The sequence below is a fragment of the Aedes albopictus genome, chromosome 2 (assembly GCF_035046485.1).
Source record: "Aedes albopictus strain Foshan chromosome 2, AalbF5, whole genome shotgun sequence".
NCBI lineage: Eukaryota > Metazoa > Arthropoda > Insecta > Diptera > Culicidae > Aedes > Aedes albopictus.
This window is the reverse complement of record NC_085137.1, coordinates 157,636,169-157,661,221: the sequence shown is the minus strand read 5'-3', so window position 1 is coordinate 157,661,221 and position 25,053 is coordinate 157,636,169. Positions and strand designations below refer to the sequence as shown.

The window sequence follows — 25,053 nt, the reverse complement described above, 5'->3', positions numbered from 1 at the left end:
AGACTTGTGCCCCTTTCATTTGAGCCAAAGAGATTCAAAATCGGACAAGCCACTGATTTTTGCGAGCTGTCCAAAGTGTGGGGTCAAAAATGACCCCAGGGTCTTATTTGTAACTTTTTTTTAGGGACTAAGGAAGGTTAATTACTGTGGTAGTGTTTATAAAACTCTATGTCGAGGAGCAGACTTCTAAGAAAAGAAGATTTTTTTTTATCCTTTTAGGCAACAACAGAGGTCGCTTCCGAACTGCTATAACTATCAATGTAAAGATAATCGAAGAAATTTCCAACGAATCAAGCAGTGTCAAAAAAAGATTAACCATGTGTCGCTTTCTGAAATATTCGTAACAACACGTATGACCTTCATGTGATAGTGTTACAAGTTCAAATAGGGTCTGGGACCATTTGGGCAGGAGCACCTATTTTGGACACTTGCTGCTGTAGCTCAGTCAGTTTTCAGCCAACTGTCTTAAATTTTGGAATATGGTAAGATACGCACAGTATCTAGCCATGTACAAAATTTCATATCAATTGATTTGAATTTGACTGAGTTATAGCAGCAAGTGCCCGAAATAGGTGCTCCTGCCCAAATGGTCCCAGACCCTATGTTCAATTGCATCTTCAAATGTTTATTTATGAGCGCTTTTAATTCGCTTTCATTCTTTTTGTCTTTATTCATGTGCTACTCTACATTTTGACACTGAAATTAATAATCACTAGGGTGAAGTTAGAACAAACTGCTTATTTGATATTGTTGCTTCAAAATCCCGTTTTTTTTTTATTATGACATTACCCATCTGTGAAGATGCTAATTTCATCCTTTCGAACAAAATTAAGCAATAAAACGGCACATAACTATTACGCCCACGGTCATTCCATGCTCTGGCGAGACGTTACACCAGACAGAACCCAGACAAACAGGGCTATTAAAAATCAAGCCTGGTCGTCATCAGCCTGGTGGAAATTCCAACCGCAAACTTCAGCGTTGTTTTGCTTTTGACCGCGGGGTCGCTTTATTGCCTCAAGAGTCAAGGGAGTAAATACTGTGAAAAAAAAAACGCGCAGACGGATTACCGTTGGAATGAAACGGAATGTTTGTCACATCGCTTCTCGGTGTGGAGTTTTAAACTGATCCCCGCGGTAAACCGCGCTGTAATGACCGGCCCTGACGACTACTGCTGCAAACACTTGATGTCCATTAGATCCATTAGAAAGTTCTTCTTTGTCTCTGATGTCCCCACAGGCAGCAGCCATTAGTAGGCAATCAAACGAATGTTTGTCACTTTTTGAGTTTTTGCTAAGCTTTTTCTTTATTAAAACAGTCGAATGGAAGTGACTTTCTTTCAATTCGGATGGAAATTCTCACGAACAAGTTTCGGTTGGCTCGCTTCCAAGATGGCGAGACCACTTTAGATGAATATCCAAGTCCACAGAAGCCGCGCGTGTGTTTATCTATCTACTATGGAAGCGGATGAATCCGTTTGGTAGAACAAGCACCAAACACCGATCGACCAAAGGCATAAATCATCTCATTATCGAGGCTAACGTCGTGCCATTTTTCTTCTGGATCGAACTTTCTGGTGGTGGTGCTTGGCTCAATTAGGAAACCAAAAATTGATGTCCTGCCATTTTTTGTCCAATCGAAGAGAGGAACGTGCTGCCACTGCTGGTGCTGTGATGTTTTACGCTGTTCTACTTGCTACAGAGTAACACTGTTTCGCTAGCTATAGTGTGGTGACGAAGATACATTTCGTGGCCTAGTTGGTGGTTAACGACGAGTGTAATAATGGACTGGACAACTTATTAGCTAGAATAGAAAAATCTGTACCTTCTTCTACCACCAAAATTATCGGCTATCAATTCGTATGAATATACCATCTAGAAAATCCCCAACAAACGATTTATCATTATATCGAAGCCATTAGTATGTTTAAATTGCATAATCACACCCATTAAATTACCGTGATCTATACCCCTACTCAGTATACTGTTTGCCAGTTCAGCAATACATGTTTGCCACAAGTAAACGAACTTTTTTTATTCTCGAGCTCCCTCCATCCATCTATCCATAGCTAGCAACGTTGCCGCCGGAATGTTCACACTACTCAGGAAGTCATGTGGCAACGGCAGCAGGGTCGTTTCGATTATTGATAGCTTGCAATCGATGCATCCATAGTCGTTACGTAACCCTACGACCTCTTCCGCACTGCTAGCTAGTGCTACTGGTTCTACTGCGAAACCGATGGCAAAGAAATTGTAAAATAATGGGCACTACTTTTCTAACTTTTACCGTGAACTCTCTTCTACGTAGGTGGTGCTTTTTCAAACGAAAAAGTTTTTCACTTTTATGGTGGTACACTATGGTTTGGTCGGACTATTCGAGGAATTCTATTGATTCGCAATCCTTTAGAAAGTGATGGTCACATAGCCTTTTGTTTTATATCTTTTGAAAGACAAGCTACAACTAAAACTATCTTTTGCAACTATGCAACTTTTACTGTCAAGTGGTGATTTCAATGTCTGTTTGAGAATCTCCAAGAACTTCCTTGAGTATAGGTCATCGGATCCTGACCCGTTGACAGAAGTGGCGCCAAGCGAGGGGTTTTTCCTAATTTCGGCAAAAGGCGAAGGGACGCCTAGTGTATTAAACGTCGTTAAGGGAAGGGGGTCAATACCCCCCCTTGTGCACGGGATTGAGCGGATCTTCAAGCAAAATCAGCCCGGAACGTCTATGAAACGATTTCAGACACAAATCCCCCTGAAGCTCGCCTGAGAGCTTCTGTTGTCCCCTAAACCTATTTGAATCCTCTTGAATTGTTATGAAGATTTTTCAAGATATTCTTCAGCAACTTATTTCAGAAATTTCCCTAAGGTTTTCCTTAAAAAAAAACAGACATTTCGTCAGCAGCTGTTTTAGAAATTATCATACGCACCAACTTGGCAAGGCTTCCCAAAATCAATGAAATTCGGAAAATTTCGATACAATTTATGTTATTTCGGCATATTCACGTGGAAACTGCACTAAAACCTCAATTTACGCTCACTTTTTGATCATTCCGTAAAACATTTGCTCTTCTTTCTAGCACTTTCGGTACTTGAAATATTCTTCGTGGCCCCAAATTGGGAACCACTGATCTTTGCAATACAACTACATAGTGAGAAGTACATACATACTCCCTGAAATGCAGAATGCGAAAAACCTTTCCACTTTATCTTCACACCTTTGTTTCTTCAGAAATTCGCTTGGCCCATGACCATGGGTTGGGAACCACTGAACTTAGCAAAACTGCTAAATAATTGATTGTAACTAAATAACTTATAACCTTTTCACTTATTAGGAACTTTGTGATTTCGATCTTCACAAACAAATTATTACATATTTTTTTCCTCTGCTCGGGTATTGATCCATTGTCAGATCGTATCACAAACCATGGGTGACTCCTAAATCAACAATGGTTACCCTTCCCTACTAACAAGATTCCTTCCTGAGACAAACATCCCACGTAGCATTTGTTTGTCAAATATACTAAAAGAAGTTCTTACAACCACCATAAACCCAACATGAAAGGTATTAGGTTTCAAAACGGTTCTCAAAACCTCTTCAAGACTAATTGGTTCCTAAAATGTTACTTGAGCGTGGAGATGCAGTGATTCTCGGTCTCTACAACAACGTTTGTCTTACATTCCTTCCCATTCTCGATGAGGGTCCCAAGCCCCATTCATTGGTTGTTTGGGCAATTTCTATTACTCCGGTCAATCACGGAGTAGCAACTATGAATTATGCGGTCATCTATGCTCATGCTTCCTCCAGGGATTGCTCAGGATTCATTATGACCTATCTTCAGGATTTCTTTGAGATTTTTATTCCGGTAATGCTTCAGGAACTTTTTCAAAGATTACTGTTAAGGTTACTCTTTTCTTCTATGAATACATGTAGGAATACGACATGTGTTGGTTCTCCGTAATATTCGTCGTGAATTTTGTTTTGTTTCTGCAGTATTTTCTTCAGAAATTTTGTATATCTATCCCTTCAGAAATTGAATGAGAAATTCTTTCATGAACTCTTCCACAGAAACCATTGAAAGATTTTCCAAAAAAAAACTCAACGAATTGAAAGTATTTTTAGATGAGTTTCTAAAAAAAATCCATGTTAAACATTAAAGAAATCCCTTGCTGAAATTCTTAAAAAAAAAACCCAGATTAATCCACCTAGTGGTGATAGTGCCTTTCTCGTCGAACATGTACTCATGATCTTTCCTTGGTTGGGATACGACTGGGATGATTTTGCTTCAGAATGTTGGCTTCAGCCTTTTGGGGGAATCGAAAACACTAGTTTATGATTTTTTCCGACGTTTCGATCTGTATGGCGCCTTTTCAAGGATTCAATCGGTCAAGGTTTCCTAGTCAAGATGGCCTAGCCTAACTTAAAAATGTCATACGGAAGTTTTGGTATTTATTGAGTCCGTTCGGTTTGAAACCGTCGTGATGTGGACAATCTCCTACCTATCGGGCGGTTTAGAATTCGGTCCTGTTTTTGGAATCTTCTACTATTGTTTGTTAAGCTAGTTTCTGTGCTAGGGCCATAATTCCGAAGCATGATCTTTCCGTCGACGTAATGCGAACTGTTCCTGAATACCTTATTTAGAAAAGCAATAATTTTAAAAAAATTGGGAAATTTATTAATTGTACATATTCCGACGTTACGTTAAACGTATAGACTGGGCTGAAAAATATCAGAATTTTCAGTTGACTGCTTGAGCACCTTCACTATCACTGAAGACCGATCAACATCAAGACGATAATTACAAGCTAGGATATAACGTCTTTCACAATCACAGATGACTTTACGGCAGGCCTGCCCAACCTTTCGTGGCCGCGGGCCACAAGTGATACTCCATACATTAAATTTCGACATCAAATTTCGAAAGCACGAATGCAACAGTGAAATTTTGTACATCCGATTACCCGTTCTCACGGCAAATCACAACACTGACATCATTTGGGTCATAAAATATGAGCAAGAATTCTTGATTGTTTTGCAAAAATCACCCTGAATACTTTTTTTTTCAGAATTTTGCCGAACTGCAGGTTGCAGTAAACAATTTGCTGAAATTCAGCCAACTTTCCTGATTCGTTCAGTAAACTCTGCTGTTCAGCAGCAACGTTTTTCTGAAATTCAGTAAATTTTGCTGAAATTCTGCTTCAAATTTGGCTGTACCTTTCAAGTTTAAAATTTTTAAATTTATGTATTTAAATTTTTTAATCTTTGAAAATTTTTAACAAAACACTCTACCTAGTTTATTTTTAATATTAAATTTTATTTAAATATGAAATATCTTCAAATATTTCAATCCTTGGGCCAAGTTTCATTCATCGACTCCGTGGGCCGTATGTTGGACAGCCCTGCTTTACGGTCTTCGACATAGTTTTTTCTTCACACTTTAGGCTATATTTTATTATCATAGGTTACAAAATTCATGTAAAATTTGACAAAAAATGCAAGCAAGTGAAATTGCCCATACTAAATCCCATAAAAAAATTCCCAGTAGTTTTAGACGGAAAAGAGGATTGAAAAAACTTTCTCCGGGGTTAATGCGATAATTTTCTCATATAACGTTGACCTATCCTACTGTATATTTTTACACCTCAGTGATTTGATGAGATTGCTTTAGTACAGACAAACAGACATATCATTCGTAACATATTGCTATTATATTCATCGTTACGAAAAAAGTAATCGCCAAATGCTAATCAGGTTGCGTTTCACTGCAGCTTGATGTTGGTAGTGAGTAGACGTCAAACAAGCAACAACGATTAATACATATTTGTTTCAACCGTTGAAAACAAGGACAATGGAGAGTTAGTAGAGTAAGACGTCTGTATGAATGTGGCCTTAGTTCAGTCAAGATTTTGTTTTCTTACACATATTTATCGCTTGCATTGACTTTGTTCATTTTTGAAGTTCCTGCGAAGCACCCTAGGAAGCACCCAATGCTGGTTTTGCATCACTATCGGTAGCCTCTATTGTGGTCTGCGCCTATTTTCTTGCTAATCGTTCCTCATGGTTTAAAAAAAGACCGCGGTTCGATGTGTCGCATGCATAGGTTTGGTTCTTTTTGGCATTTGGCCACTTCCAGCTGGACACCCTAGATCGGTCCTGGAACACTATTGGTAGCCTTTATAAAGATCTTCGTTGTGGTCTGAGCCTATTTTCTGACTAATCGTTCATCACGTTATTTAAAAAGCCGCTGTTTAATGTGCCGCAGGCATGGGTTTTGATATCTACTACATTTGATCACTTCCAGCGGGACACCGGAACCGGTTCCGGAACTCTATCGGTTGATCCAGCTATGATCTGAAACTATTCTCTTTTATTAACCGTTTATCAGGTTGCCTGAAGAGCTTGCGATTGGTTGGTTAACTTTTATACTTGGCTACTTCCGTCGTGACATCTGGAACCGGTTCAGTAACACTACCGGTTCCGATATGGTCTGAGAATGTTTCCCTGCCCACTGTTCATCAGGCTATCGAAAAAGCCGCTGTTTGTTGTATCGCATGCATGAGTTAGCTTCACTTTCATATTTAGCCACTTCCGGCGGAACACCCAGAACCGGTTCCGGAATACTACCGGTTCAGATATGGTCTGAGAATGTTTTCCTGCCTACTGTTTATCAGGTTATCGAAAAATCCGCTGTTTGATGTGTCGCATGAAGGGTTTGGTTCACTTTCATATTCTGCCACTTCCGGCGGGTCACCCGGAACCGGTTCCGGAACACTACCGGTTCAGATATGGCCCGAGATTATTTTCCTGTTTACCGTTCATCATGTTTTCGAAAGTGCCGTGGTTTGATGTGTCGCATGAATGGGTTTGTAGCGTTTTCATATCTGGCCCCTTCCTGGGGTACCGATCCGGAACACCTAAATGGCCATAACTCCGGAACGGCTGGACCGATCCGAACCATTTTCAATAGGAAACAATGGGACCAGGTTCCGCGTCGAATGAACCGTTGGTCATTAAAATCAGTTGAGGTTTACTGCCAAAAAGTGATGTGAGTTTTTTTTGTACACACACATACACACACATACATACACACACACACACACACACACACACATACATACACACACACAGACATCGCCTCAATTCGTCGAGCTGAGTTGATTGGTATATGTGACACGACCCTCCGGGCCTTCTATCAAAAAGTCATTTTTGGAGTGAACATATAGCCTTTCCAGTACACTTAGTGTACGAGAAAGGCAAAACATCCCAAAAACTCTGAAGAAGTCTCTGGGAATATTTGTGAACGAATACCTGAAGGAATTTCTGAAGAAATCTTCGATAGAATCCCTGTAGAATCTCAGAAAGTACTCTTGCATGAATCTCTAGAGGAAGATATGTGGAAATCTCAGGGTAATTCCTGAAGTAATCTCAAAAAGGAATTTCAGAAAAACTTCTTGGATAAAAAGCTGTAAAACTCTTCGGAAAACCGTTTTCCTGAATTCCTGAAGCAATCTGCAAACGATTTTCCGAAGAAATAACAAATAAGCTTATGTAAAGAACCATAGAAAAAAATCTTGGGATACATCCGAAGGAATTCCTGAAGAATTTCCTAGGAAATATTTATAAATGATTCTCTTAAAAAGTCCTGTTAGAAATTCATAAATTTATACTTAGATATAATACGAATACATTTCTAGCGAAATACATAGAGTAATATCTCACAGTGTTCGAAATCAATGATTTTACGATCAAAATTAAATAACTTTTTTTAGGTTGGTTCTAGAGGTTTAGCGTGTTCTACAAAGTTTTTCTGCATGTTAAAAAGCGTCTTTTGATAAAATGTAATAAATGATTAATCCCCCTAGAATTGAGATAAAAAATTTATTATTTCGAAATATTTTTTTAGAGGTTTGACGTCTTTGGCAAAGTTGTAGCCCATAATAAGAGAACAAAAATCGTAGAACATGTCAAAGTTCCATCTCTTACGGTTTTCGAGATATGGAGCGTTTTGTGCGAAGTACCCCTAAAACAAGTTTTTTGCCTTTCTCGTACACTACGTGTACTGGAAAGGCTATATGTTCACTCCAAAAATGACTTTTTGATAGAAGGCCCGGAGGGTCAAATCACATATACCAATCGACTCAGCTCGACGAATTGAGGTGATGTCTGTGTGTGTGTATGTGTGTGCGTGTGTGTGTGTGTGTCTGTATGTGTGTGTACAAAAAAACTCACATCACTTTTTGGCAGTAAACCTTATCCGATTTCAATGACCGACGGTTCATTCGACGCGGAATCTGGTCCCATTGTTTCCTATTGAAAATGGTTCGGATCGGTTCAGCCGTTCCGGAGATATGGCCATTTAGGTGTTCCGGAACGGTACCCCAGGAAGGGACCAGATTTGAAAATGCATCAAACCTATGCATGCGACACATCAAACCACGGCATTTTCGATAACCTGATGAGCGGTAAGCAGAAAAATAGTCTAAGACCATATCTGAACCGGTAGTGTTCCGGAACCGGTTCTAGGCGTCCCGCTGGAAGTGGCCAAATATACAATTGAACCAAAATCATGCATGCGGCACATCAAACCACGGCATTTTCAATGACCTGATGGATAATGAGCAGGAAAATCATCTCAGACCATATCTGAACCAGTAGTGTTCCGGAACCGGTTCTAGTCCTCCCGCTGGAAGTGGCCAAATATACAAGTGAACCAAACCCATGCATGCGACACATCAAACCACGGCATTTTCGATAACCTGATGAGCGGTAAGCAGGAAAATAGTCTCAGATCATATCTGAACCGGTAGTGTTCCGAAACCGGTTCTAGGCGTCCCGCTGGAAGTGACCAAATATACAATTGAACCAAACCCATACATGCGACACATCAAACCACGGCATTTTCGATGAACTGATGGACAATGAGCAGGAAAACCATCTCAGACCATATCTGAACCAGTAGTGTTCCGGAACCCGTTCCGGGGTTCCCGCCGCAGTGGTTAAATCTGAAAGAGAAACAAACCCGTACATGCGTCACATCAAATAGCGGCTTTTTAGATTACCTAATGAACGGCCATAGCAAGTGTTTCGGAATCGGTTTTGAGTAGCCGGAAGAGGCCAAATGTTAAAGTAAACCAAATCCAGGCATGTGAGACATCAAATCGTGGCTTTTGCGATAACCTGATGAACAGTTAGCTAGAAAATAGCCTTACGTCACACTAAAGACAACTGGTAGTGTTCCGGAATTAGTTCCGAGAGTCCCGTCGAAATGGTCAAACCCTGCATGTGACACCTTCAATTTGCAGCGTTTTTGGTTAAACGATGAGCAGTTAACAAGACAATAATGTTAGACCATATTTGGTTCAGCCGGTAGTTACCCGGAATCAGATCCGGATAGAAAAATGTAAAATTTAACCAAACCCATGGATGCGGTACATCAAATCACGACCAGTATTGTAAACATTCGACACTTTTTACTATGTACCTTCTTTTCGTTGCCGCAGTCAGGTCTCAGTCGGCTTTGTTACATTCGTGCGCTATCGTTACCTCTTACCTACACACAATACGAGCAGTAGAACGAAGATCAATAAACATAAGAAAGGGTCAAATCAATGTCATCTGACACGATGACATGTGTCTAATTCTAGCTTTACGCATAGATTTTCAGCCAACTCCGATTTTTAATGTTAATATTAGTTTATTATTGCATGTTGCATTGAATACGACACACAGATGGGCAACATAGCTCTTATTATGGAAGAAGACAGGAATAACAAAAGCCGAACCGTCTCCCGAAGCCGCTATCGTGGTGAAGTGCATTCGTTTGACATTTTTGTTTCGAACAGTAGTTTGATTGCTTGTGTTGCGAATGTCGGAGACAAAGGAGGCCGAATATCGACGAAAAGGTTCAAATGACTGTGATCTCTAACAAGACTGATCACGACTTATCGACAACCTGATGGAAAAATAGGGTCAGACCACATTAGATTCCCGGTAGTGTTGCGGGTTTAGCTGTGACTTCGAATGTGGTTAGAAGCAAACCCGATGCGATATATCAAATCACGGTGATTAGGTCAAGGTGAATAAATAGCAATAAAATATTCTCAGACCATAATTGGGACAACCGGTAGTGTCATGGTCCATGACTCATGGAATCAGATCCGGCTGTCCCACTGGAAATTACCAAATATAAAAATGAACCAAACCCATACATATGATACATCAGATCGCAGATTTTTTGATAATCTAATGAACGGTTAGCAAGAAAATAGCCTTAGATCACATTAGAGACTAGCTGTTGTGTAGCAGAACAAACGTTCATGTGAAAAATTAAATCGTGGCTTTGTTTAATGACCTGATAAACATTAGGTATGAACAACAGTGACGAATAGGTCTAAGTTCTTATATATGAGAACAAAATATAGACAAAACTAAAGCGATCTCATCAAATCGTACCATTTCAGATTCCTAAGGTGTACATTTATAGCAGGATTGGTCAACGTTGAATGGAAAAACAAGAATTTGATCGTGTCAACAGAAGATGGTGGCTGTTTTAAGGAATTTTGAGCTCTAAAACTATGTAAAATAAGTGTATTTGGTATGGGAAATATGCTCAGAGCCCACCAGAGTATCCAAGATAGCGGTCCAAAGTCCAAGATAATGGCCCAGTATTCAAGTTAGTGCTTTTTTAATAGGATTTTTAATTCTTGCATTATGGGCATATTTTGTATGAAAATATGTACAGAATTCAAAGTTTGTAATCAGAAAACCCAAGCTGTGCGCTGTTTCACAAGGTCTGCAATATGACTATAGTTTGAATGGGGAATAATGCCGGTCTTCATCCAAAACTGGTAACCAGAAAATCATAAACGACATGTCAAAATTCAATACGGCGACTATTTTATGTAATTTTAGGTACAGAGTCCAAAAATGAATACCAGAATATCCAAGATGGTGTCTCAATGTTTAAGATGGCGGTTAGTTTAGTTGGGGTAGATATCCGGAGTCATAAAATGATGACTCTAAAATGACGTTTCAAAATTTTGCGGCTTCATGACACTTTGGTTTGAGTTTTGGATCGTTGTCTTATATTTTCTGAGTATTGGATGTTATGCTAATATAAAATGTATCCATATTGAGTAGATTTAGCAAGCAGTTTTCATTTTGTATTTATGTCAATGTCATCAACATGCCGCTCGAGTTTTGTTGAAAGGATATTTTAAAGCACGAGAAAGGCACCATCACCGCTAGGTGGATTAATTAGGGTTTTTCAATGTAGCTTCAACAGATAAAATCCTACAGTTTTGTGACCTTCTACAATCTTGTTCAGGACGTCGAATTACACATTTCTTTTGAAGATGTCATGTCATTATATCTTAAAACAAAGAAGTTATAGGTAAATTTATCATATTTTAAGGTGTACTTTCACCTTAAGTAACTATTTCCAGCGCAAAATGGCGCAGATGGCTCAGTCGGTAGTTGAAAGATTAGACTTTTTACTATTACTTGGGGGTGGAAACCCTCGTGGGCAATAGTGGGAAAGGTGGTTTAAATACATGACAAAAATTAATTATTTTGCCTGTAAGGCCGTTACAAATATTTATTTCACTTTTTGTCCCACCACTCTTTGACTGGTCGAGGGGGGGGGGATAAAAATAATAAAGCATTTACTTTGAAAAATATTTAAAACTCATCGAATTTGTTAAAGAGTTTTGAGCAAGACCCGAAATTTTGATAAATATTTTTTTATTTGCTCCCTCAAAATGCAAAATCCAGCCAAAAAAATTTGAAGGGGGGGGGGACAAAAAGTCAAAATAAAATTTGTATCAGCCTAATACAAGAAAAATAAATAAAAATTAATCATTTAGGAGCCCACAGTAATTTTTACTGCATTGCGTTATTTCCAGCAATATTTTACAACATTTTTGAGCATGATTTATTTATTTATTTACTTAAATTAGTGACACTTTACACCAAAGTTGCATTCTTGTCGTTTTTGAGCATTGTTTTTACCAAACAGAATATGTTATTCATGATTTTGAATTCATATGGTTTACTATCAGATGGTCAGACAATTTCTGATAAAGTTACTTTCAAATTACCTGTTTGAAGTTTTTTTGGGGCAATATTCAAGTTAAGTAGCACTAGAAATAGGAAGAAGGAAATATCAAACAGTTCAAGATGTGCATCAAAACACATAGTAGATTTTTTTGTTATTTTTTCATGTATTTATATTTATATTTGTTGTTTGACTTTTCAACTACGGAATCAGTATCGGAAAACATCAGGAGAAGTTTTGATTCGTCCGATAGCAGATTGACAACTTTTTCGGTAATCCACGAGTTTGACTTACAACTGGGAAGCAATAGAAATATATCAGATATAAATCAATAAAATACAGGGGGTGCCGAGAAATAACGTGATAGTTTTTTTTTTAATTTCAAACATTATTTTTAATCTCTTGACGTTAACCAATTACATGTTACGTCCCATCGTCTGCATCATGAGTTAATTGAAGTACTTTTCATATTTTTAACAGTACTTTTCACAAAAATCGGGTTGAAAATAAAATTTTATATCAAATTGATCATTTGATATAAAAGATTAACTTTATTTTCACCAGGAAATCGTCAAAATATGTATTGAAGAATGTTAAATTACAACTACCTTTATAAGAACTGCGAAGGTATTTATCAAAACGCATTTGATATTCTAACCACCGTAGCCATTCAGTTTTATGACTATCGAGTAGGTTGTCATTCATTTGGGCATAAATATGTTGTCATTATTTTGAAGAAATTCAATACTTTTATTTAGAACTAGCATTAGTTATAACTCTCGGGAACAATATTTTGTTCTGATGTTTTAATTTTTAGTGATAAAAACTCACTAGTTTTTGCAAACACGTTGTTAAATATTGCCGGAAGTAACACAGTGCAGTAAAAAATACTGTGGGCTTCTTAATTATTATTTTTTTAAATTTATTTTGCTTGTATTACAGCAAAATAATTAGTTTTTGTCATGTATTTAAACCACCTTTCCCACTATTGCCCACGAGGGTTTCCACCCCCAAGTGATAGTAAAAAGTCTAATCTTTCAACTACCGACTGAGCCATCTGCGCCATTTTGCGCTGGAAATAGTTACTTAAGGTGAAAGTACACCTTAAAATATGACAAATTTACCTATAACTTTTTTGTTTCAAGATATAATGACTTGACATCTTCGGAAGAAATGTGTAATTCGATGTCCTGAACAAGTTTGTAGAAGGTCACAAAACTGTAGGATTTTATCTGTTGAAGCTACACTGAAAAAACTAGTTTTAGGGGTACTTCGCACAAAACGCTCAATATCTTGACAACCGTGAGAGATGGAGCTTTGACATGTTCTACGATTTTTATTCTCTTATTATGGGCTACAACTTTGCCGAAGACGTCAAACCTCTAAAAAAATATATCGAAAAAATAAATTTTTTATCTCACTTCTAAGGGGATTAATCATATATTACGTTTTATCAAAAGACGCCTTTTAACATGCAGAAAAACTTTGTAGAACACGCCAAACCTCTAGAACCAACCTAAAAAACCCTAATTAATCCACCTAGCGGTGATGGTGCCTTTCTCGTGCTTTAAAATATCCTTTCAACAAAACTCGAGCGGCATGTTGATGACATTGACATAAATACAAAATGAAAACTGCTTGCTAAATCTACTCAATATGGATACATTTTATATTAGCATAACATCCAATACTCAGAAAATATAAGACAACGATCCAAAACTCAAACCAAAGTGTCATGAAGCCGCAAAATTTTGAAACGTCATTTTAGAGTCATCATTTTATGACTCCGGATATCTACCCCAACTAAACTAACCGCCATCTTAAACATTGAGACACCATCTTGGATATTCTGGTATTCATTTTTGGACTCTGTACCTAAAATTACATAAAATAGTCGCCGTATTGAATTTTGACATGTCGTTTATGATTTTCTGGTTACCAGTTTTGGATGAAGACCGGCATTATTCCCCATTCAAACTATAGTCATATTGCAGACCTTGTGAAACAGCGCACAGCTTGGGTTTTCTGATTACAAACTTTGAATTCTGTACATATTTTCATACAAAATATGCCCATAATGCAAGAATTAAAAATCCTATTAAAAAAGCACTAACTTGAATACTGGGCCATTATCTTGGACTTTGGACCGCTATCTTGGATACTCTGGTGGGCTCTGAGCATATTTCCCATACCAAATACACTTATTTTACATAGTTTTAGAGCTCAAAATTCCTTAAAACAGCCACCATCTTCTGTTGACACGATCAAATTCTTGTTTTTCCATTCAACGTTGACCAATCCTGCTATAAATGTACACCTTAGGAATCTGAAATGGTACGATTTGATGAGATCGCTTTAGTTTTGTCTATATTTTGTTCTCATATATAAGAACTTAGACCTATTCGTCACTGTTGTTCATACCTAATGTTTATCAGGTCATTAAACAAAGCCACGATTTAATTTTTCACATGAACGTTTGTTCTGCTACACAACAGCTAGTCTCTAATGTGATCTAAGGCTATTTTCTTGCTAACCGTTCATTAGATTATCAAAAAATCTGCGATCTGATGTATCATATGTATGGGTTTGGTTCATTTTTATATTTGGTAATTTCCAGTGGGACAGCCGGATCTGATTCCATGAGTCATGGACCATGACACTACCGGTTGTCCCAATTATGGTCTGAGAATATTTTATTGCTATTTATTCACCTTGACCTAATCACCGTGATTTGATATATCGCATGAATGGGTTTGCTTCACTTTTGCTTCTAACCACATTCGAAGTCACAGCTAAACCCGCAACACTACCGGGAATCTAATGTGGTCTGACCCTATTTTTCCATCAGGTTGTCGATAAGTCGTGATCAGTCTTGTTAGAGATCACAGTCATTTGAACCTTTTCGTCGATATTCGGCCTCCTTTGTCTCCGACATTCGCAACACAAGCAATCAAACTACTGTTCGAAACAAAAATGTCAAACGAATGCACTTCACCACGATAGCGGCTTCGGGAGACGGTTCGGCTTTTGTTATTCCTGTCTTCTTCCATAATAAGAGCTATGTTGCCCATCTGTGTGTCGTATTCAATGCAACATGCAATAATAAACTAATATTAACATTAAAAATCGGAGTTGGCTGAAAATCTATGCGTAAAGCTAGAATTAGACACATGTCATCGTGTCAGATGACATTGATTTGACCCTTTCTTATGTTTATTGATCTTCGTTCTACTGCTCGTATTGTGTGTAGGTAAGAGGTAACGATAGCGCACGAATGTAACAAAGCCGACTGAGACCTGACTGCGGCAACGAAATGAAGGTACATAGTAAAAAGTGTCGAATGTTTACAATACTGGTCGTGATTTGATGTACCGCATCCATGGGTTTGGTTAAATTTTACATTTTTCTATCCGGATCTGATTCCGGGTAACTACCGGCTGAACCAAATATGGTCTAACATTATTGTCTTGTTAACTGCTCATCGTTTAACCAAAAACGCTGCAAATTGAAGGTGTCACATGCAGGGTTTGACCATTTCGACGGGACTCTCGGAACTAATTCCGGAACACTACCAGTTGTCTTTAGTGTGACGTAAGGCTATTTTCTAGCTAACTGTTCATCAGGTTATCGCAAAAGCCACGATTTGATGTCTCACATGCCTGGATTTGGTTTACTTTAACATTTGGCCTCTTCCGGCTACTCAAAACCGATTCCGAAACACTTGCTATGGCCGTTCATTAGGTAATCTAAAAAGCCGCTATTTGATGTGACGCATGTACGGGTTTGTTTCTCTTTCAGATTTAACCACTTCGGCGGGAACCCCGGAACGGGTTCCGGAACACTACTGGTTCAGATATGGTCTGAGATGGTTTTCCTGCTCATTGTCCATCAGTTCATCGAAAATGCCGTGGTTTGATGTGTCGCATGTATGGGTTTGGTTCAATTGTATATTTGGTCACTTCCAGCGGGACGCCTAGAACCGGTTTCGGAACACTACCGGTTCAGATATGATCTGAGACTATTTTCCTGCTTACCGCTCATCAGGTTATCGAAAATGCCGTGGTTTGATGTGTCGCATGCATGGGTTTGGTTCACTTGTATATTTGGCCACTTCCAGCGGGAGGACTAGAACCGGTTCCGGAACACTACTGGTTCAGATATGGTCTGAGATGATTTTCCTGCTCATTATCCATCAGGTCATTGAAAATGCCGTGGTTTGATGTGCCGCATGCATGATTTTGGTTCAATTGTATATTTGGCCACTTCCAGCGGGACGCCTAGAACCGGTTCCGGAACACTACCGGTTCAGATATGGTCTTAGACTATTTTTCTGCTTACCGCTCATCAGGTTATCGAAAATGCCGTGGTTTGATGTGTCGCATGCATAGGTTTGATGCATTTTCAAATCTGGTCCCTTCCTGGGGTACCGTTCCGGAACACCTAAATGGCCATATCTCCGGAACGGCTGAACCGATCCGAACCATTTTCAATAGGAAACAATGGGACCAGATTCCGCGTCGAATGAACCGTCGGTCATTGAAATCGGATAAGGTTTACTGCCAAAAAGTGATGTGAGTTTTTTTGTACACACACATACAGACACACACACACACGCACACACATACACACACACATACACACACACAGACATCACCTCAATTCGTCGAGCTGAGTCGATTGGTATATGTGATTTGACCCTCCGGGCCTTCTATCAAAAAGTCATTTTTGGAGTGAACATATAGCCTTTCCAGTACACGTAGTGTACGAGAAAGGCAAAAAGTTATTTAAATTTGATCGTAAAATCATCGATTTCAAACACTGTGTATCTGAAGGAAATTCTCAAGGAAACGCAAATCGAACATTTGATGATATCTCTGAAGGAATTCTTGCCAGAATCACTGAAAGCAATTATAAAAAAAACTCTGGAGGGTTTCCTGGATGAATTCCTTAAGATGTTCAAGATGTTCCTATACACATACCTGTGAGAATTTTCAATAGACTATAGACTATAGTAGACTATAATAGAGGTATGACTTGGCATTTTTCGAAATTTTTGTTTTTCATATAAGTGTGGGCCACGCTACTCATTATGTACTTTGCCAAATACGCAGTCTACTTCAAGCGCATAGAATCTGCTTCCAACAAAATATTCATATACCAGCATCCAAAAGATCGCAATTTCCGCAGATTTCCGATTGATGCTTTGTAACTAAAAGGTTGTGACTGAGTATAGAATTAGCTGATGTTAAAATACACGATAATGAAAAAGGTTGCGCAAACTTATAGCAGACAGCTTTTACTATGACCAGGATTCAAGCATCTTGACCTACGCGAAGTTGTAAAGGAGACAACTACGTTATAAATGTGTTGGAAATGCAAGGGATGTAATTATTCAATAAACCTAATTATTAAAAACCCAGATTAATCCACCTAGTGGTGATAGTGCCTTTCTCGTCGAATATGTACTCATAAACTTTTCTTCGACGTTAGCCAAAATGTTCCTGAATCCTGAAAACACTTTACTCTAACAACAATTTTAACAAAGCCATCATCGATTTTCGAAACTTATTGATGATACATATTCCGATATTATGTTCAACAACAAAACAGAGCAGAAATAGATCAGACCTCCTTACCCTAGTCGTGTATTGGGGTCATTGTGACCCCATTCCTTCCACTACGGCAGCGGGGTGAGCGTCAGCTAATGCTTGAAGAAGGTTAACTTTATTCACAATCACAGATCACTTTGTGATCTTCGCCAATGTTTATTTCAGCACACATTAGGCTATATTTTATTATCATTGGTAACACGATTCATGTAAAATTTGACCTTCCTACGAGGAAAATGCAGAAAATGTAAATTTTCCATTCAATTTCAATCGCAATGAGAAGAGTGAGGGCTCAACCAGCCGCACCCAAATTGTGAGCAGTAATTTTAGAAGCATAAGGAGATTGGAGATTGAAAAACTGTATAAGGTTGACGCGATTAAATAATATTTTTATATAAAACGTTGATCCATCCTACTATACATTTACACCGCAGGAATCTGAAATGGTGTGATTTGAAGAGATCGCTTTGGTCACGATTTCGTTCTCTCGGATATATGAAGACTTTGATCATTTCTTCATTTATAATCTTACCCAACGTTTACATGCTATCAAAAAATCCACAATTTGATTTATCGCTTTGACATTTATTTTGTTAACCTTTATAATTCCGCTATTTGATGTGCAGCTTGCATGGGTTTGGTTAAATTTTAGGTTTGACTACTTCCGGCGGGACACCTGGAACTGATTCCGGTTGTCTCAAATATGGTCTTAGACTATGTTTTTGTCAACTGTTCATCACGTGACCTGAAAAGCCGGAAATTTATGTGATTTGAGGCTATTTTCTTGCTAACCGTTCGGCAAATTTTTGAAAATGCCGCGATTTTATGTATCGCATGCATGGTTTTGGTTCACTTCTATCAAATCACACCCGCAACCGTTTCCGAACTACTGTGGCCTGAGACTATTTTCTTGTTGACTGTTCATCAGATTATCAAAAACGCCGCTATGGTTTAGTTCCTTTCTATATTTTACCACTTCCGACGCGTTACTCGTCTTGTCACCAGTTCTGGAACACTACTGGTTTTCCCAAATATGGTCTGAGATTATTTGTTGGTTAACCGTTTATCTTGTTACTGAATAAGTCATCGATATGCCGCATGTATTGCTTCTCTTTTACATTTGACCATTTCTGGCGGAGCACCCGTAATCAGTTCCGTAACACACTGATAGGGTTGCGTCTATTTTCTCACAACTATTCATCATGTTACCTAAAAAGTCGTGATTTGAGGTATCGCATGCATGGGTTTGGTGTCACTTCCGGCCCGGAACCGGTTGCGAAACACTACCGATAGTCTCTTAAATAGTCTGAGCCTATTTGCTTGCTAAAGTTTATTAGGTTATCAAAAAAGCCATGGGTTTGGTTCAATTTTATATTTAGCCGCTTTCGGAGGGAATTAGTTTCGGCACTACTGACAGTCCATAATGTGGTCTTAGCCTACTTCCTCAATAACCGGTCATCAAGTTGTCGAAAAAGCCGTGATTTGATTTGCCACATGCAAGATTTTTGTCATCTTTTATATACGGCCACTTCCGGCGGAACACCCGGAACCGGTTCTGAAACACTACCGGTTCATTTAAGGTCTGAGACTGTTTTCTTGCTAACTGTTCATCAGGTTATCGAAAATGCCGTAGTTTCTGATTCCGATACACTGCCGGTTCAGATATGGTCTGAGACTGTTTTCTTGCTGACTGTTCATCAAGTTATCCAAAATGCCGCAATTTGATGTATCGCATGCATGGATTTGGTTCACTTTTATATTTGGCCACTTCCGGCGGGACTCCCGGAACCGGTTCCGGAACACTACCGGTTCAGATATGGTCTGAGAGACTGTTTTCTTGCTGATTGTTCATCAGGTTATCCAAAATGGCGCAATTTGATGTGTCGCATGCATGGATTTTGTTCACTTTCATATTTGGCCACTTCCGGTGGGACTCCCGGAACCGGTTCCGATACATTACCAGTTCAGATATGGTCTGAGACTGTTTTCTTGCTGACTGTTCCTCAGGTTATCCAAAATGGCGCAATTTGATGTGTCGCATGCATGGATTTGGTTCACTTCAATATTTGGCCACTTCCGGCGGGACTCCCGGAACCGGTTCCGGAATACTACCGGTTCAGAAATGGTCTGAGACTGTTTTCTTGCTGACTGTTCATCATGTTATCCAAAATGCCGTAATTTGATGTGTCGCATGCATGGATTTGGTTCACTTTTATATTTGGCCACTTCCGGCGGAACTCCCGGAACCGGTTCCGGAACACTACCGGTTCAGATATCGTCTGAGACTGTTTTCTTGCTGATTGTTCATCAGATTATCCAAAATGCCGCAATTTGATGTGTCGCATGCATGGATTTGGTTCACTTTCATATTTGGCCACTTCCAGTGGGACTCCCGGAACCGGTTCCGGAACACTACCGGTTCAGATATGGTCTGACACTGTTTTTTTGCTGACTGTTCATCAGGTTATCCAAAATGCCGCAGTTTGATGTGTCGCATGTATGTGTTTGTTACATTTTTATGTATGGCCCCTTCCAAGGGTACTGGTCCGGAACACCTAAATGGCCATAACTCCGCAACGGCTGGACCGATCCGAACCATTTTCAATAGGAAACAATGGGACCAGATTCCGCGTCGAATGAACCATCGGTCATTAAAATCGGTTGAGGTTTACTGCCAAAAAGTGATGTGAGTTTATTTGTACACACACATACACACACACACACATACACACACACACACATACACACACACAGACATCACCTCAAATCGTCGAGCTGAGTTGATTGGTATATGTGACTTGACCCTCCGAGCCTTCTATCAAAAAGTCGTTTTTGGAGTGAACATATAGCCTTTCCAGTACACTTAGTGTACGAGAAAGGCAAAAAGATGCTCAAAATCTCAAATTCAGATAAATTTCTTGCGAGAAAGGCAATATGGATATCGAAGAGATGGATATTATTTTAGATAAAAATTCAACCTACAAGTCAAACAGTAAGCAATAAACATATAATTAAAAAAAAGATTGCTTGAATTCCGGGATTAAATACAATCATACATTATTGAGAAAATGATATCTTTAAATGCACCAAGACTGGTACAAATCTCCAATGGAATTATTTATTTGAGTTCAATTTTTACTAACTGTTTTCAGTCTTATCCAAAATGCCTTCTTTCAAAATATGAGCACAGATTATTATACAGAACTAGTTGTCCCGGCAAACTTTGTCTTGCCGTCTTGTGGTGGTTTGACAACTGTTGAGCTCAAAATATGTAGCACCGCACTCTAGATTGATTTCATTTCGGTCGTGTTGATTTCCATCCCAACTCATAGAAAATCAGTTCTTTTTCAATTTTGTTACTTTTCTAGTTGATTTTCGTAACTTTTTGTACATATAAACACTGCCACCATGAAATCGAATCGAACCGTGCAAGAGCCATCCTAATCGGTTCAGCCGTTTGTGAGTTTTGTTGCCTCAAAAGGGATTTCAAACTCATTTTTATATATATAGATAAGATTTGCAATAACACCATACAAATACACAAAATATTGCGATGATTTACAGAAGTGCAAAAAACCGATGGTACGGATAGAATAGAGACCACCGGTGCGCAAAGGCGACCGATCATTATTGCGACATTTGCACCCATTTAGACTCGGCCGAAATTCATTATCATCACAGTCGAATTTCGCACACGACTTCGCAGCGGCTGGCATGCACAAGTTCGGTTGAGTTCGTGACAGTGGCGTCGGATGCACGACAGGTAAACAAATTAAGTTTGATTAGTGTGAAATTTCGCGGGGAAATGATGATTCAGTGAATTCTCAAATTATCACTGTAGTCTAAACATTGATGAGAAACCCAATATTTTACCCACATGGAAACGAACGACCGGTGCGAAAATGGGTGGATAACGAAATTAAAAATCGTTAACGACGTGCTGTTGCGTGTGTATTGTGAAGCCCACGAGTGGGCTTGGTCTAAGGTTTTTCTTTCATAAAGTTAGTCTGTAATTTGTTTTTCTTTTTGAAATATTATCTAGTCAGTTTATAAAGTATCACGTATTGTTCAATTGAGGTTTAGTACTTCTCGATGCGCTAGCATAAGTTTTGAGTGATGCAAACAGTGCTTTATAAGGGCGCGATAAATGGGCTGCCAAGCTGAAGTGTCGAAAAATGATTGCGATGAATTTTATGCATAAATTACTCGACAGCCGACAAGATCACCTGTGTGTATGTATGGGCACAGCCGGTGTTATTCTTGTCGTTATAATGGTTCCATCCTACCAGGTAATCCCCTTCTCAACTTTTGACCACCCGAAAGTGGTGGGTGGTGATTTGATCCTTGATGACGACGATGATGACGATAATGATGATGGGTCCAGGGTTCCGAACCCGTAGCCAGAGGACCACTAGACTGACAAAGGAAGATGTATGATAATATCGTAGGCGACGACAATGGCTTTTGGCCAGTAGCAGTCGGAGCAGCAGCAGCATCAGCGTAGGTGAGAAGGTGTCACCGATGCGAAGGGATGACGTCTTTCCTTTCCATGTGGCTGGAGTGTGACACAAGGTGGAAGCTGAAAAATCCTCAAAATGAGGACAAATTATGGTGGGTTTATCGGTTTCCCCAAATTGGATTGCGGTTTGTGAAAGTCGAGAGGGCAAATTCGTGGAATCAAACGAGAGGACTCAAATGATGATGTTAACAAGGGGCGTTGATGAGCAGAGGTCTTTTTCTTTTGTCTTTTTTATTTTGTTCAAAATACCTCTGAAAAATATCCATGCATTATGTAAGTCTAAATTTGTTTTTATTTATTTCAGTTACGGTCGCCATGTAATGAACTAATGTAATTCGTCACGAGGCTGTAGTTAACGATAGAAGAAACGTTGCATCACATTAGTACAAAACACCGTGCGAAAGCAGATCAAAACTAATATTTGAACGGAACATCCGAAGTAACACACTTGTCACCGAAGAGTCACGGCGGCGCAGGTTTTTGTTGCGCAGAAGTCACTGTGACTTACTTCTAACAAATAAATACTTACTGAGCATGAGCATGAGCATGAGCATAGATGACCGCACAATTCGTAGTTGCTACTCCGTGATTGACCAGAGCAATCGAAATTGCACAAGGAACCAATGAATAGGGCTTGGGACTAGCTTACTATTCTCAATGTACACAGGTCGAGAGCTCTCAACTTTAATAAGGTCAATAACGGCGCCGGCCACGTCCTTACGGTCATCGAGGATGGAAGGGAATGTTAGTAAGACAAACGTTGTTATAAAGACCGCGACTCGCTGCATCTCCACGTTTGTCTCAGGAAGGATTTTTTTGTTAGTAGGGTAAGGTACATTGTCAGTCCGGGAGTCACCTATGGTTGGTGATATGATTTGACAATGGATCAATATACACAAACCGCCGTTAACAACCGACCACTTTTCGACGCAAGAACTAGCCAAAAAGAAAATTCTATCGCGCGTCTCCACTCCACTAGGGAGCAGAAACCTTTAGTCTATTCCACACAGAAATACACTGAACGCGACTCACTTGTCGGCGCCCGGATTTTTTCTCGACCGGCGAACCCGAACTAAAATTTTTCATTCTTTTGTGTAAATGCAAAAAATGAAAGAAAATGTTTATTATCAACTAAAAGTGTATTGGAAACTAGCGCCGATGGGAAGCGAAAAATTCGGAACCGACTCGAACCACGGCACGCGCACACTCATCCCGTCGTCGGAGCCCCGCAGAGAGAAGAGAAAAAAAAACGCAAAAATCTAGCAAAGCCAGCGCGCGAAACTTTGCTACTGCCGAACTACCGCACACTACTCAATAAATAAATACAATAAATACTTACTTGCTAGAAAAACCTGCGCCGCCGTGACTCTTCTGTGACAAGTGTGTTACTTGGGATGTCAATGTCGGCTGAACACTGAACGAATAGTGAACACGGACTTCCTCCTGTCTAGTTTTTTCCGCGTGTACATATCGACCAAGTAACATAACAAGAACAAATGGTGCGATTGCCTACTTCAGCCAGGTTCTCCGGAACCGAAGACTAGCATACACAAAACACGGGAGTGTTGATAAGGAGCAAGACTCGTACGAATGAATATTTTAAGGCTGGCTGAGCTGAACACCGCTGGTAGCGACGAGGGACGATGGATGATGGAAACGCAGGCACATTATTGAATATCGAAACTGGGTGAAGGCGGGCTGAGATTGTACGAAATGAAAAGGAAGCATGTTTTTGCGAAAAGGTGAGACATTGAAAATCTGTGCATAGATGTTTTGCAGTTATAGCTGAAGAGGACAACTATTTGGTCATATGGCATTTGTTTTTATTATCAAAAAATTCAGTATAGTGCAGTGTTTAATATGAAGATAACAAACGTATTTTAACATTTGCACACTTAATTCAAAATTCGATATCTGTCTAAACCCAACATATCTTATAAACCAAAGTGAACCACCATAGCGACCCGATAAGAAGCACATAACAACATTATAACAAAATTATGACAAACGTTGTTGGAAATAACAGAAATTGTTATAGTCATGTCTTTTTTTGTGGATATAGCAACATAATAATAATATTACTGGCCTGCTTGTTTTTCTCCATGGAAAAGTGCCGCGCAGATAAATCTGCATGGGAGCTCCCCTTCCAAAGGGAGGGGGATCCCAGACCATGCTAAGAACCAATCTCGTCCCAAAAAAACCTTACATAATTTTTTTCACGTCAATCGGTCCAGTGGGTCAACAAAGTCGATTTTCTGGAACAAAGCGATTCCTTTTAGCGTCCAAAACAACTGTGCAAAATTTGGGGGCGATTGGTTGCATACCCGTATTCTGCATTGCGGTTGAAATGTGTATGGAATTTAGTATGGAAAAACGTACTATTTTACATTTTTCTCATAAATTGTTTTTTTTTATCTGTATTAACGAGATTTTTAGCCCTAGGCTAGTTCATCTCGGGACCCACGCTTTACTTCCCTTCCGAAGGAAGAACTCACATTTTGCGAGTTTGTCGGGAGTGGGATTCGATCCCAGGTCCTCGGCGTGATAGTCACGTGTTCTAACCATCACACCAGATCCGCTCCACTAAAGTTATTCTTAATCAAATGCCTTAAAAATCTAATTTTCGTCAATTTTGTTACTTGGTCCCCTCTGACTTAACGCAGACCTACTGCAAAAGAGCCAAGCAACGTGATACAGCTTCTTTATTTCAGAAACTAATTTATAAACCTTTCTTGAATTCCTTCCGAAATTTTTTTGAGAACATCTTTCATTGATTGTTTCGGAAATTCCTCTCGAATTTACCTCAGAATTTCCTCTTAAGGATCCTCTTGAAATTTCTCCAAAGTTTTCTTCAGAAGTCCGAACAATAA

General features: G+C 39.2%; 1 protein-coding gene across 1 annotated transcript in view; it reads right to left on the bottom strand.

Annotated features, from left to right (window-relative positions):
* LOC115258615 (myotubularin-related protein DDB_G0290005-like) overlaps positions 1 to 25,053 on the bottom strand; it is a 605,847-nt gene that overhangs the window by 235,351 nt on the left and 345,443 nt on the right. The gene's annotated exons all lie outside the window — the stretch shown is intronic.